Genomic DNA, 13,554 nt, shown 5'->3' with positions numbered 1-13,554 from the left:
AGTACATTTCTTATGACCTCACAATATTTATACCAATAAGTAGGAACACCTGAATGTACAACATCATTAAATAATAGCACATACTCAAACCAATAAATACTATATTCATAAAATCATTTATGGCAATTACAATTGCATCCTTTACATCAAGGACGAGGACATGAGCATTGGTATGTGAGCTATGGTTTGCATGGCTGGTGTGCGAGTGATGGAACTTAGACCTAACCATAACTGGCAAATTTCAGTGTTTTTTCAGTTTTAATTCCTAATCATATCTGCACTCTAATTGTTCTTTATTACGTGAATTTCATATTTTCTTTCTAAACTGATAAGAAGAGATACTACACTTGATCTTAGCCAAAAGGTTAAGATGTTATGAGCAATTATAAACATAACTCTCCTTTCCTTGTTTCCTTTCCTTTTTCAGCGATTTCTATTTTCTTTGTATCATTCTACACCCAACTTCCATGCAACTATTGTGTTCCCTGCTGTCACAGTCTTTTGCTGTGTACAGTGGGGGCCAAGCATTGCTACACGTAGTCCTGAGCCATGTGAATTCAGATTTGCCATTATACCTTGCAGGCTGTGTGCCCAACTCAATATGGCTGCACACAGGTATTGGTTAAAGAGTCTGCCTTTGGCCAAGCCCTGCGCACAACCTATATCATGCTGCCAAGCAGGTGTTTGCCCCTTCCCTTTTTTTACATTTTTTTAATGTATTACTCTTATATTTTAGATTTTATTTTTTAATAATTTGTTTGGGTTTCACAAACCCTAATCTGGTTTTGCTCACCCTTTAGGACTTTTTAGTGCTTGTTGGGTCTCCAGGGTCGCTGCAGGGCTCGCAGCGTGGGTCTTGATTTTTTCTTTTTTAAAGATCATCTTTATTGGGTTTTACAATTTTGCAATTCGCAAATATAGTGTCTTCAAATCGAAAAATGGAGATTCTTGATGTCTACGTGTTCACTTACAGGGTAATAAATGATTCCAGGGGGTAGATTTCTAAGACATACAATCTTAAACAATAACTCTAATAACATTTGAAACAGGGTCAATAAAGCCAACAGCAACACCTCAGTCTGGTTTCAGCGGTTATCTCATTTATATATTTGCAACAGTCTAGTGCGCCAACATAAAAAAAGCATATTGTATCTAATAGGTGTTCTGAATGTGACGCGCCTATGAACTTGTTTCACTAAGTGGAGGTGGAGGGAAACCTCCCTCGAAAAAAGAGTGTCATATGGAATTTAGTACTATTCCGTTTAATTTTGTATGTGTAGGAATTTGGATGGCAAGATCCATTTATTGGTCTGCTATGGGTCTTTTATGAAGTCTGCATCTTTCCTCGTAGGGTACTGCGGATCCCTCTGCTACTGCCCACGTCTCAGCGTCCTTCTTCCATGTATCAGGCAGGGGTCCCATATAAGAACTCCAGTCTATCAGAACTGCCCTTCTAGCTAGTACAAATGCTAGATCCATGGATCTGTTACATTCTGTACCTAGCTGAGTGTAGGAATATAACCCCAAAAGAAATATGTCAGAAGTGTCCGGAGCAGCTTCCCTGTGGCCCTTTTCCAGGTCGACCACCACTGTTCTCCAGATGTGAGCTATCATCAGGAGTCCCAGACCAAATGGATAAAAACTGTGTCTACCAAGTTATATCAAGGCAGCTTTTGTTGTTTATCCCATTAATACATTTTGCCTGCGGGGTATCCGGTAGGTTATGTGTATGTGGTTAAATTGAGTAAATTTGAACCATGTGTTTCTGGAAACCCTATGCGGGTGCTCTAGTATCTGTCCCCATTCTTTGTCCAAGAGTACCCTGTGCAGAGTACCCTCCCAGTAAGCCCTCAGTTTCTGCGAGGAGCCTGTAATCATAGAGAGAAGCAATTCATAAAGCCAGAACGCAAGCGTCCGTTCTGTACCAAACTTTACGCAGAGGATCTGTAAGACTTCATGTGATAGTGGTTCCATAAGTTCGCCCCCCCCCCAGAGATGTAGCACTGATCCAGACACTGCCACATATACTCAGGCTGGGACTCTTTTCCCACCATGCATATTAGACTCCTAAATGTACTGTTCATATAACAATCGCCAATGGTGTCACTTCCTGCTGTCACCAGTTCTTCTAGTCTTCTAGAGGTAATGAACCCTCCCCTTGGTGTTAGCAAACCCACCAAAGGGAGGGCCGGAGCATACAAGGGACGGTGGCTGGTGATCTTCACCATACTAATCCAGCAGCTCGTGGAAATTTCAAAAGGTTTTGGTGATCTGGTCATTTTCACTTCTGTTCCAACAGGAATGCAATATGAGCACCCTCATGCTGTGGTTGGTGACTCGCCCCCATTTCTGCCAAGTCTAAGCCCACCAGCCACCTAGAGAGCCACTGCAATTGGGCGGTGAAGCAATAGGCCTCATAATTAAGGGGGGGCTGCGGCGATTCCTGAGTCACTGGGAACAGAGAAAGGAGAGGACGCAATCCTGCAGGGGAGGACTACAACTCCCGACTCCACCTGCTGCTGGTCTCACGCATTTAAGCGCGCTGTGTTCCCGCGGCTGTTGTAGCCTCTCCCTGAGTCACTGGGGACGGCAAAAGGAGAGGACGCAATCCTAAAGGGGAGGACTACAACTCCAGACTCCACCTGCTGCTGGTCTCACGCATTTAAGCGCGCTGTGTTCCCGCGGCTGTTGTAGCCTCTCCCTGAGTCACTGGGGACGGCAAAAGGAGAGGACGCAATCCTAAAGGGGAGGACTACAACTCCCGACTCCACCTGCTGCTGGTCTCACGCATGTAAGCGCGCCGTGTTCCTGTGGTGCGGGATGCACGCGGGGATGCGCCCAGGCTGAGCCGGGCAAAGTGCGGGCCAAGAGCAGGCACGTGCACGCCCGGAGGAGCCCGGAAGATGCTGGGCTTGGCTGGGCCCTCCATCTAACACCTGGAGTCCTTCGAAGAAATACAAATTGTTGCCCTGAAGTGTTTGTTTGGCTGCACCTCCGTGTGAAATGGTGAAGCTGAAAGGGCAAAGCGAGAAATCGGGCAGAGGGACTGTAGCCACGCTTGATGCATTCTTAACCAGGGCAGCGAGTGTACTCACGCATGAAATCGAATTAACTGAGCGGCGCTTATCACTGGAGCCTCTTGTCTCCTAGGCTCGGTCCTCCTTACCCAAGTCAAAAAGGAAGATCATCCTGGACTCATTCTAGGGTCATCCGATGACTTCAGCCAGGCTATTCCTGTAATTATCTGGGGAAGTCATCCCAAGCCATCCTGAAGTCTGCCCACAGGGAGAAATATTTAAATGAGATGACTCTTACTGTAATCACAAAAACTACTCCAGGATGGTGTCCTGATTACTTCAATTAAAAATGCGTGATGATCCTTTACAACTCCAAGAATACTAATTGACAACTGCAGGATGAGTGTGAAGTACTCCAGGATGGTGTCCTGATTACTTCAATTAAAAATGCGTGATGATCCTTTACAACTCCAAGAATACGAATTAACAACTGCAGGATGAGTGTGAATTACTCCAGGATGGTGTCCTGATTACTTCAATTAAAAATGAGTGATGATCTTGTACTTCAAGGAATACTAACTGACAAGTGCAGGATGAGTTTGAAATACTACCGGATGATTTCAGGACAACCTCATGGTTACTGTTTACAACCACTGGATGATTTGCTAACATCTTCAGAATTATTATGCATTACTGTAGTATGATTTTATGACAACTTCGAATTGGAGTTAATGTACACAAGGGTATTGGGAAAATACTACGGGCATCACTGCCTAACAACCAAGAGTACTCAGTGGAATTATTTAGAAGTAATCCCAATTCGTATCTTCTTAGAGTATCCACTGGATGGGCACTCTTGGCTATTGCAAATGGGCATTACTTCTGAATGGTTTAATAAAATGTTCTCGATGCTTGTAGATCACTCCTAAATGTTTAAATACAGACTTTCCAAATGTCCTTTCCTTCATCCTGGATTACTCAAGTCTAATTTAAAAACCAATTTGAAATGAAATACTTGGGTGAAACATGGTGTCTCTTTAAAAAAGAAAACTGTATGGGTTTAAAACAGGATCCTTCTTTAAACAAGGACAATGATATAAAATGAATTTGTGAGGAGCGTTGGTGTTGGCAAGAATACCATTTGCATTGTGTAGCAACCTTGCAACGTATGACCTTTCCCCATACTAATTGTGACAGGTCTTCATTTGAGCTAAACGAAGTCACTCTAAGTTTTGATATGGTGACCTGTGGCAATACACCGAACAAAGAATTGGTTCAAATAAATGGATCTGAAATTTCTTCTCACTGTGTGCTTTTATTTCGCCAAAGCATGTACATGACCTCAAAGAGAGATAGTATACTGTTCAGGATAACATTAAAAGTAAGGAAAGAGAATTTTAAAAACTCAACAAAAGAAGCAGCTCTATTGTGTGTTGCCAGATTCAGAGTATTTTGTCCTCTTTTGCAATTGCAGATCCTTACGACAAGAGCCCTTCTCGTAGTTTCCTTGTTGAGAGGAAGCCAGCTTGCACTAAGATTTCATAACATTCTGAAAAGATAACAAAAGACTATATTAGTACACTTTCTACAATTGAGTTAATTTAGATTTTCTTTTAGATTAGCTGCCTTCATAAATCACTGGATTCCCCTCCACCATAAAGGGTGCCTTATGAGAGGTTTTAACACTGCTTTTCTGATGCTTCTGGTTCACATTTGAACTTAGGCCATTGATCAGATGGAAGGTGAAGAAAGAAAATATCCCTCTCAACTGTAAGAGTGAAGGGGCAAATTAGATTCAGAACAGTCCCAGAGTTTCAATATTATTGTAAAAAACGGCTTTTTATCCTCAAGAGACGGCGAATTTTAGGTTTTAATCTCCGCCACACATTGACCACAGTTTGACAGCATTGTGCCTTTAATCACTGCTCCTCTAACATTCAGGATAAATTACAGATGTACAAAGGTAAAGAGTGGTTTCCCAGTTACCAGAGTCTGTAAGCCACTAGATGTAGCCTGTGCAAACAGGGAGTAAACTACCTTGGGTTCAACTTATGCTGCCTTCAAGAAGGATATTGGCGGAAGGTCCACTGAACTACGCTTGCAGCATGCCCGTATGGAAAGGAAAGTCCCAAATTCCCTTGCGGCCGGTACATGAATGCAGAGTGTTTGGACCAGGGATGCAGATGAAAGTACGAAGTAAGGCTGGAAGCACTGTGCGCTTTCAGTGCTGTCACGAAGATTTCTGGTGTAAGGATTGCTTGCTTATTTGGAGAGAACTGACTGAAGGAGTAAAAAGGCAATACAAAACAGCAAAAAAGAAACACTGCAGCAATAACGTGAGCGGCTAGGGGACCACATAGGCCTTAAGGTTTTATAAGTCAAAACACATTTTTAATGTTAGTTACTGTTTTTACACAAACAATTTGCAGCTTTAACCTGAATGTTCGTTACCAGAAGGGTAATTAGATGATTTGGAATATCTTACCAAATAAATCTGCAATTTCCGGTTGATCCCTGCCCAATGCTCATCTCAGCACACAATTTCATAATGAATAGGGTTCAACAGAACCTCTACCAGCTGCTGCATATCATCCTGCAGATAACAGAGCATTAATATATATGCCATCATATATACATGATTTTAAAAGTAAACGTTTTTGTTTCTGGTCGGCTAATTGACATTCATAAGCACCATGTGTAACAGTGATCAAAAAATGATGCATTAGTGCCAGAAATACGCATTGGTCATGTCAAAAATGTACTCCAGGACCAATTTCTTTTTGCAAAGAACATACAATGTTTGTCAAAGCACACAGCGCTGCCTGCAAATGATAAATAGCCTACGGATTCCCACACGTACTTCAGCTGGCCTACAATTCAGTAGGTGTTTTTATTATTATTATTTTTATTTTAAGGCACAGCTTTTGGTGAACAGAAACGTATTTCTGAGATATGCACTTGAGGAGTACATAGTGCAGGAGAATTAGGAGTTTTAGGTTATGTGGTCAAAGTTGCTTCTACTCACTTGGTTTTAAAAGATGAGTTTCACTTACCTTTTGAGAAATCATTCTTATCTTGAAATTTTCTTACATTTGTTTGTATTAGTTCAAGCTCCTCATTCAGACCCGTAGCAGGGTAATCTGACGAATAGCTGTAATTTCCTAGAATAATTGACAAGCAGTTATACATGATTAACTTATGAAAAAAAGTATTTTGTAAATAGGCACATAACATTGGGAATTCAACTTCTTAAGCATAAACAGAGAATGTGTGGTTGAGTTTCACTAATTCTCAAATGAAACGATTGCCCACCGTGTTGCATGTTAGGAAATAAATTAAACCCACCCACACACAACAGATGAGATAACGCACTTGAGCAAATCAAATAGGAAAGGAAACCCTATGTTTCGCTCAACTGCACCAACACCTTATATGGCATATTGACTGGTGAATATCATATATTTATTACAAGGTCACCACTGTGAAATCCAAAGCACCTGCCACCATGAAACGACACACACTCATCTAACCTTACACAGGACAGAACATCTCACATCCAACTCAGCACAGGTACGCCATACAGTCATATATCACTTTGCTCCCAGAAGCACTTTCTGAAAAGACATACCATGCACAAACATGCAGCAGAGCACATTAGAACATCAAGAGAGGCATGCATGTAGTGGTACTTGTATTGCATGAGCCACCTAGAGGAGCAATACAGCTATGTACAGCAGCAAGAGACCCTACATAGCGTTAAAGATCCTTTACAAGTCAATTAACATGCTGGTTCTTATTATGTGATACTGCAAAGAGCAGGTCATCATCCTGAGAAATGAGCAAATCGATCAATAAAAGTGTTCTGGCAAAGACTTCCAGCACCAAAATCCCACACCCACTGCTTCCAAGACAAGACAGCACCTTCCAAATAGAAGCGGACTAGAACACAATTCCCAGAGTGTATCATTTCAGGAGGGCATGGGCTCCTGTTATGGATCCATTCTAGATCCTCCTTTCAGCATCTAAAACAGGTAATACTGAAGATGGACAATCTATGACACAAAAGCTGGTTCATAAAAAACAAGGCCCCTGACACCCAGCATTAGACATAACAAGGCTCAAGGAGAGCAGGGTGCGGGCATTGTCAGTCACGCCCGCTCCTATTGCAGACAGGGAGCGGGAGTCAAGTGCGGCTAAATTGGTCAGTCCGTGACAAGAACGTGGTTCGCGTTCAGTCACAGATCTGCCTATCATTTCCCACACTCCCTTTGTGTTGTCGACTTACCTGCTCGGGTCCTGTTGTCCCGGAGTCGGGAATTCGTGGTACCATGATTGGACGTCTCTGACACGTTACGGCTCCGACACGCGGGTCTTCCTCTTACATGTTGTTGATCTCTTCTTCAGGGTTTCTGACTGCATCCATGTTCCCTCGCCGGAGGTACCTGCTTGTGTAGCTCTGTTTCTTCACGCCGGAGTTTCTTCAGCCTCTCGTCCTGTACAGAATACAATGAGAGAAGAAAGATATATTTAACCAAAGAATCCTGATCCATCAGGTATATGGTAGGATGATGATGTTATATATGGTTAGAAGGACATAGTTACTTATCTGATCCACGGAGAGTGGAAAAATGGTTATTCTTTTGCTTCCCTTATTTAACACGGGCTGGATATAAAGAAAAAATAGATGTAAGTTAGTTTCCTGATTTTGTAATAAACATTGCACATTAAAAATAAAGTTAAATATACAAGAGCTATGCTATATTTTACTACTAAACAGGCAGCCACAAGTGCAGTTACCTTGAAGACAACAGGGTAATGATTTGAATGGTGCAGCAGGTGCAGTGGCACCGGTCCCCAAAGTTGTCATAACTCCTCTAAACACCCAATATTGCTATTTTTGACTACTAAACAAGCAGTCAAAATTGAAATTACCTTGCAGTTAACAGGGACTTTATTTTAAAGGAGCAGCAGGTGCAATGGCACCAGGGCCAAAACGTGTAGGGACCCCACCAAACCCAGATCACTGCTAAATGTTACTACTAAACAAGGCAGTTACAAATACATTTATCAAGCACGCAATAGGGTCATCATTTGAATGGTGCAGCAGGTGCAGTGGCACCAGAACCAATACCTCTAGGGACCACGCTAAACACCTAATATTGCTATATTTTACTACAAAACAGGCAGTCACAAGTGCACTCGCCTTGCAGACAACAAGGTCATGACTTAATATTGCAATATTTTACTACTATAAAGGCAGGTACATTGCAGATAAAAGGTGCTTGATTTGAATGGTGCAGCAGGTGCAGTGACACTGGGGCCAAAAGCTCTAAGGACCCCCGATAAAAACGCAGAATACTGCTACATATTACTACTAAACAGACAGCCCTGTTTTCCCTCCGCCCACCCTCCCACTTACTGACAGTAAAAGAAGAAAGGAGGGGGGCCATGTCACCCCCCTCCTGGAGCCTTAAATAGCCCCGGGACCGCCACCCCAAGGCTCCCCGTTGATCCCCATGGTTGCCTTGGGTGGGACTAGGGCACCCAGTCTAGAAGCCAGGCCCCGGGCAATGGTTTCCCGGAAGCAAAAATCAGCCCCTTGAGGGGGGCTGCGTGTCCCACCTCCTATGTAAAAATAACAAATACAAAAATAAAGGTCAGGGCCTGGGGGAATGGGGTCCCGGGGCGGGGACCATGTGACCCCCTTCCCTCCTTAAAATGCTGGGTGAGGGCTGGGCAGCTGAATCTTGATGAGCAAACGGTTCTGGGTGATACCAGTACTGCACAAAAATGTAAAAGGTATCTCCATAGTATAAAGCAAATAATGTTTTAAAAGGTGAGTTATTTCAGCCTCGCAGCATAAAAGAAAGCTGTGCGGCTGCTATGTTAAACATAAAGCACGGTGCTGAGTATTGTATAAAACTTAAATTCAATGTCAGCAGTAAGCTTTTTAAAAAAGGTTCTCTCACCAAAAGTTAAAGCGCTGTTAGTAAATATAAAGGCGGCGTGCATTTGTAAATATAAAAGCGTACAAACAAAAAAAGTAAGCACGACTGCTATACTTGAAGCAGACTGCGCAGCTAAAATAAAAGCGGACGGCGTGATGTGATGTGGTGTAGGGGCAAATCATTAAACAAAATAGTGCTCACAGCCAAGATAAAGCAGACCGTGTAACGAGACAAGTAAAATGTCCAATTGTTATGGACGGTAACAAATGCAGACAAGGCGAAATCAAGGAGGGACTAACAAGCCGAATAACGACTCGGAAGGCAGCATTTATGAAGGACATTGACACCAGCCAATGACAAATATGTGCGGAGAGTGGGCAGGACCTTAAAGCCATCCTCCAATACTGCATGCCTCGCAGCAGCGCATGCGCAGCATAGGCTCGACCGAAACACAGATAAAAGGGAGAGGAAGAAAGGAAGAGACATCGGAGTGGTAAAGACAGATAGGGTACACAAGGAACGAGAAGAGTGAAGAGGACTGGTAATAGCAGAAACTGGAGTGCGAGAAAGGAGGCTGATAATTAAGAGTGGAAACGGCATGGAAGGGAAAAAGGAGATCTGGAAAAGGAAGCGTGAAAAAGGATAGAAAAGAAAATGGGCAAGAAATAAAGAGAGGTGAAAAGTAGTTTGGGCATATTATCAAGGTCCGGCGTTAAAATTATCGCCGCTTTATCGGCAGAAAACTGCTGCTAAAGCGGCGATAATGGGCTTGATAATATGCCGCAGAGAATTCCAATAGAAGCCCATGTTCTGGTGTCAACATGGGCTTCTATGGGAATTCTCTGGTGAAATTTGAAGGAAGAAAAGAACATAGTGCAGGTGACGGGAAAAGGCTGTATGCCTCCGCTCTATAATATATATGTCTAGAAATAAAATATATGTAGTTTAGGGAGGACATGCCTGTATCATTGCTGGGCTTCACCTTATGCATAGCTCTGCTGCCCAGAGACACAATAGTGATTCATTCAACGTGACAGGGTTTTCTGCCATGAATATGTTTTACTTTATTAGTTAATTGGCTCAGGGAAAACCTATGAAAAAGTTACCAGGAAAGGAAAATAGGCAGAGAGAATTGTATTTTTTATTATTATTCTCTCTGTCTATTTTTCCTTTCCTGTTGACGTTTTCATACTTTTTCCCCTGAAACAATTAACCAATAAGGTCAAATACAATAACATGACAGATGAATGGCTGTGGAATGGGGAGGTTACTTGTAGATTAATGCTCTTGACATGGTTTGCAAAGTTTTTATGTTGGGAACCACTGCCTGCTAAAAGCCAAGAAAGCACCTTTGAAAAGAATTCTCTGAAGCCATCTGCTTCGTGTCATGAAAGCTTGGTGACCTACTCGGTGATACTGCACACATGGGGTTTCAGTTTACAGGGCTTGGTATTGTGTAACGTGCTAATTCTTCCATCAATAGCCAGAGTGGTGATGCAGGAGGTCTAGAAGGGGTGAAAAACCAACAAAGCCCCATTAACAAGCGAATTGTCTTTTAAAGATATGTGAAGTACTCGGGGGCGCGCAGTCAGAGGCTGTCGCGCAGAGGTGGAGTTACAAGGAGGGGGCCGCAGGAGAGGGGAACCCTCATTATTCTGTTAATGCTACATTGCAGGGTCACTCGATGGACAATGGAGGCACAGCAGTGGAGGTCCGCTAACCGGGATGCAACAAGCGGCAACGGGCACTGACCCTGGCCACAGGTAATAACACAGACAAGAGTGCAAAGGGGCTGCTATGGTGTCGGTTGGCGTTGATGCTATGGAGTCTCAGGTTGGGAGGATGCTGCGGCTGAGAAAAGGGGTGTAAGTGGTGGATATGGGGGTAGGTACAGATGACCAGGTAGTGGAATGGGGGAAAGGTGCAGAGCAGGGGGAGAAAGAGAGTAAGGCAGTGACCAAGTAGAGAACAGCGAGTGACATACTGCCAACGAAGGAGACAGGGGCAAAGAAAGGAGTAGAGGAGGCAGTGGGGGGAGATAGAGGAGAAAGCAGAGGGAGAGGTAGCAGGGAAAGAAAGCGCAGAGCTGAAGATCAAGAAACTTCCTCACATGGGGGGTTTTGAAACCGCTGGGAGCCCACCTCATGCTGGCGGCAATGAAAAAATTTGGAACAGCGAGTTCGTGGAAATGTTAAAGTTGCTACATAGGGAGACGAGGGCTGAGGAGAAATATGAGCTAACTAGGCGCTCTAAGGTTCCAGTCATGATTGAAAATTGGACGGCTGTGTGGGTGCCTGGGCTGCCACACGGGGGGAGGGGGGTTGGTGTATGCACTGCCAGCAACCTGCCAGGCCAGTGCACAACACTTGCATCACCCTATCTCTGCCTGCAATTGCGCTGCATGCTTATGAAAGGTAAGAAAAAAAACGTGCATTTTGTGTTTCAAATGTCCGATCCTGCATCAGCACACTTCCAAGGCCCATACATGACAGTAACCCGATTCAAGGCCCCATTCTCCCGATTTTTTAAAAACAAATCTCCCACTTTGCTCTTCTGAGATGTTGGCATGTATGCAAAAAGCACTGCATTACAGCGCCGCATCTTAAAAAAAGGCGGGCTCCCGCCTTTCAAACAAAAGCGCGGCAGAACACTCCAAAGTGGTGGGAAATCACACCCACATCTCACCTGCACCCTCAGCCCCACGAAAAAAATACCTACGAAATGGAGCACTTTGCTTCTTTCCCGGTGCAGCCCGATCCGTGTGCACACAACCCGGTCTCTTCATTCGGTCGGCCACAGACTAGTACAACTCAGCTAGTCAGCTTCCGCTTCCGTTCCAACCAGGGACGGCTGCGGCATGGTAGGCCTGGATCCTACCAAAACGAGCCCAAAGGTAGCCTGTAGTGCTGCTCCGAGGCAGGAGGGGCTGGGGAAATTGATGCAAGCAAGGAATGAAAAGACAGATGCCGACTTGAAGCTGGGAACAGTATCTGAGTCTCCGCGGGAGGCTCAGAATCCTGTGATTCTGTGCAAATCGTTCAAGACCAATTGTTTTTATTTTCAACACAACCTGCATTCAGGTATGACCACAATAGCTGCAAGTAGTGCAGAAATAGTGACGCGATTGGCCTCATAGCGCTTTACACGAGAACGAGATATGTTAAGAGGCAGAGGTTGCACTTTTTTATTCACATGGAGGTTCAGTTATTTTACACAATCACGGAATGCCGAGGTCTATAAGAAACCGCGCAATTGTTTCAAAGCATCGCTTGTAGTTCAACTCAATTAATAAAACAGTCACGCGTATTAAACAGATACATGTTATTCTAAGAGCCAATGGAATTATGAAATATTGGAAAACCTAACACTGGCGAGTGTTGTTTTATTAAAAAAATGGTGATTGTAACTGACACGTAATGTGTCATCAAGGCGTATATCACCAAAACACGTTACAGCAGCAAATAAAATCAGCGCACATACCAAAAGGAGTGGTGTGGTATAAATATATCTATTCTTTTCTTTTTGGAGGGGGGGGGGGGGAGTTTTATATAGGGAGAAATATACCTCAAGAAATCAGAGCACTTTATTTGAGCACCATGTGCGTTACAGATGGACACATTCTTTTTTTGTTAGGCTCCGGGAGATTAAGTGATATGCCCAGGATGACAGTATTTTCAGCCTCCCTGCCGAGGCTCGAACCAGATACCCATCTCAGAGGTCGACCATATGCCTTTACCACGCATGCCATGACAACGCAAAGGCGTGCACGGTGAATGCATAAAGTTTGTAAAAGTGTTTATGGTAAATATATATATATTTTTTAATATGATATGTATATATATATTTAATTTTAATTATTTTTTTTAAACTAAAAACAAAAAAAGGCCTTTTTTATCCCAATAACTAAACACCCCTAACATTGTTAAATTACCCATACCACCCCAATACCCATGCCCACTAAAATCTTAAATTACCCTTGGCACCCCAAATCCACCCTGAACCCTAAAACACACCCTGACCACTAACAATACCCCTACACCCCCAATCCCACCCTGAACCCTTAAACTACCCTAGCACCCCAAAACCTAAACGGAACCCTGTACACTAAAATTACCCTGAGCACCCCAAAAACAAAACACACCCTGATCCCTAAATTTTCTACTACACCCCAAACCTAAAGCCACCCTGAACCCTAAAAATCCCCCAGCACCTCTAAACCCAAACACACCCTGAACCCTAAAAATTCCCCTACACCCCAAAACCCTAACCCACCATGCCACTTAAAAATACCCCAGCACCCCAAAAATTAAACCCACCCTGAACCCTAAAAATACCCCAGCACCCCAAAACCCAAACATACCCTTAACCCTAGAATTAGCCATGACCACTAAAAATAAACCTGCACCCCAAAGCCTACAACGACCCTGAACCCTAAAAATACCCCTGCACCCCAAAACCTAATCCCACCCTGAACCCCAAAAATACTCTGGGCACCCCAAAACCCAAACATACCCTTAACGCTAAAACTACCCCTGACAACTCAAAATAAATCTGCACCCCAAAACCTAAATCCTAAAAATACCCCTGCA

General features: G+C 43.6%; 1 long non-coding RNA gene and 1 pseudogene across 2 annotated transcripts; both read right to left on the bottom strand.

Moving 5' to 3' along the window:
- Positions 1-284: 284 nt before the first annotated feature.
- On the bottom strand, positions 285-377 carry LOC146863335 (U2 spliceosomal RNA; annotated as a pseudogene).
- A 3,935-nt stretch (positions 378-4,312) lies between these two features.
- LOC146863334 (uncharacterized) lies at positions 4,313-11,784 on the bottom strand. 2 transcript variants are annotated; one of them, XR_014978597.1, is made up of 6 exons: positions 11,680-11,784; positions 7,620-7,680; positions 7,303-7,510; positions 6,071-6,178; positions 5,503-5,610; positions 4,313-4,566 (listed from the first exon to the last, which is right to left on the bottom strand). It is a non-coding gene; the product is annotated as an uncharacterized LOC146863334 (long non-coding RNA). The 2 variants fall into 2 exon arrangements; XR_014978596.1 differs by having other exon boundaries at positions 11,684-11,755.
- Between the last annotated feature and the right edge of the window lie 1,770 nt (positions 11,785-13,554).

This window comes from Triturus cristatus, chromosome 2_2 (assembly GCF_964204655.1).
Source record: "Triturus cristatus chromosome 2_2, aTriCri1.1, whole genome shotgun sequence".
In the NCBI taxonomy this organism is placed as follows: domain Eukaryota; kingdom Metazoa; phylum Chordata; class Amphibia; order Caudata; family Salamandridae; genus Triturus; species Triturus cristatus.
The sequence above is the reverse complement of the archived record's forward strand: the minus strand, read 5'-3'. Positions and strand labels throughout refer to the sequence as shown.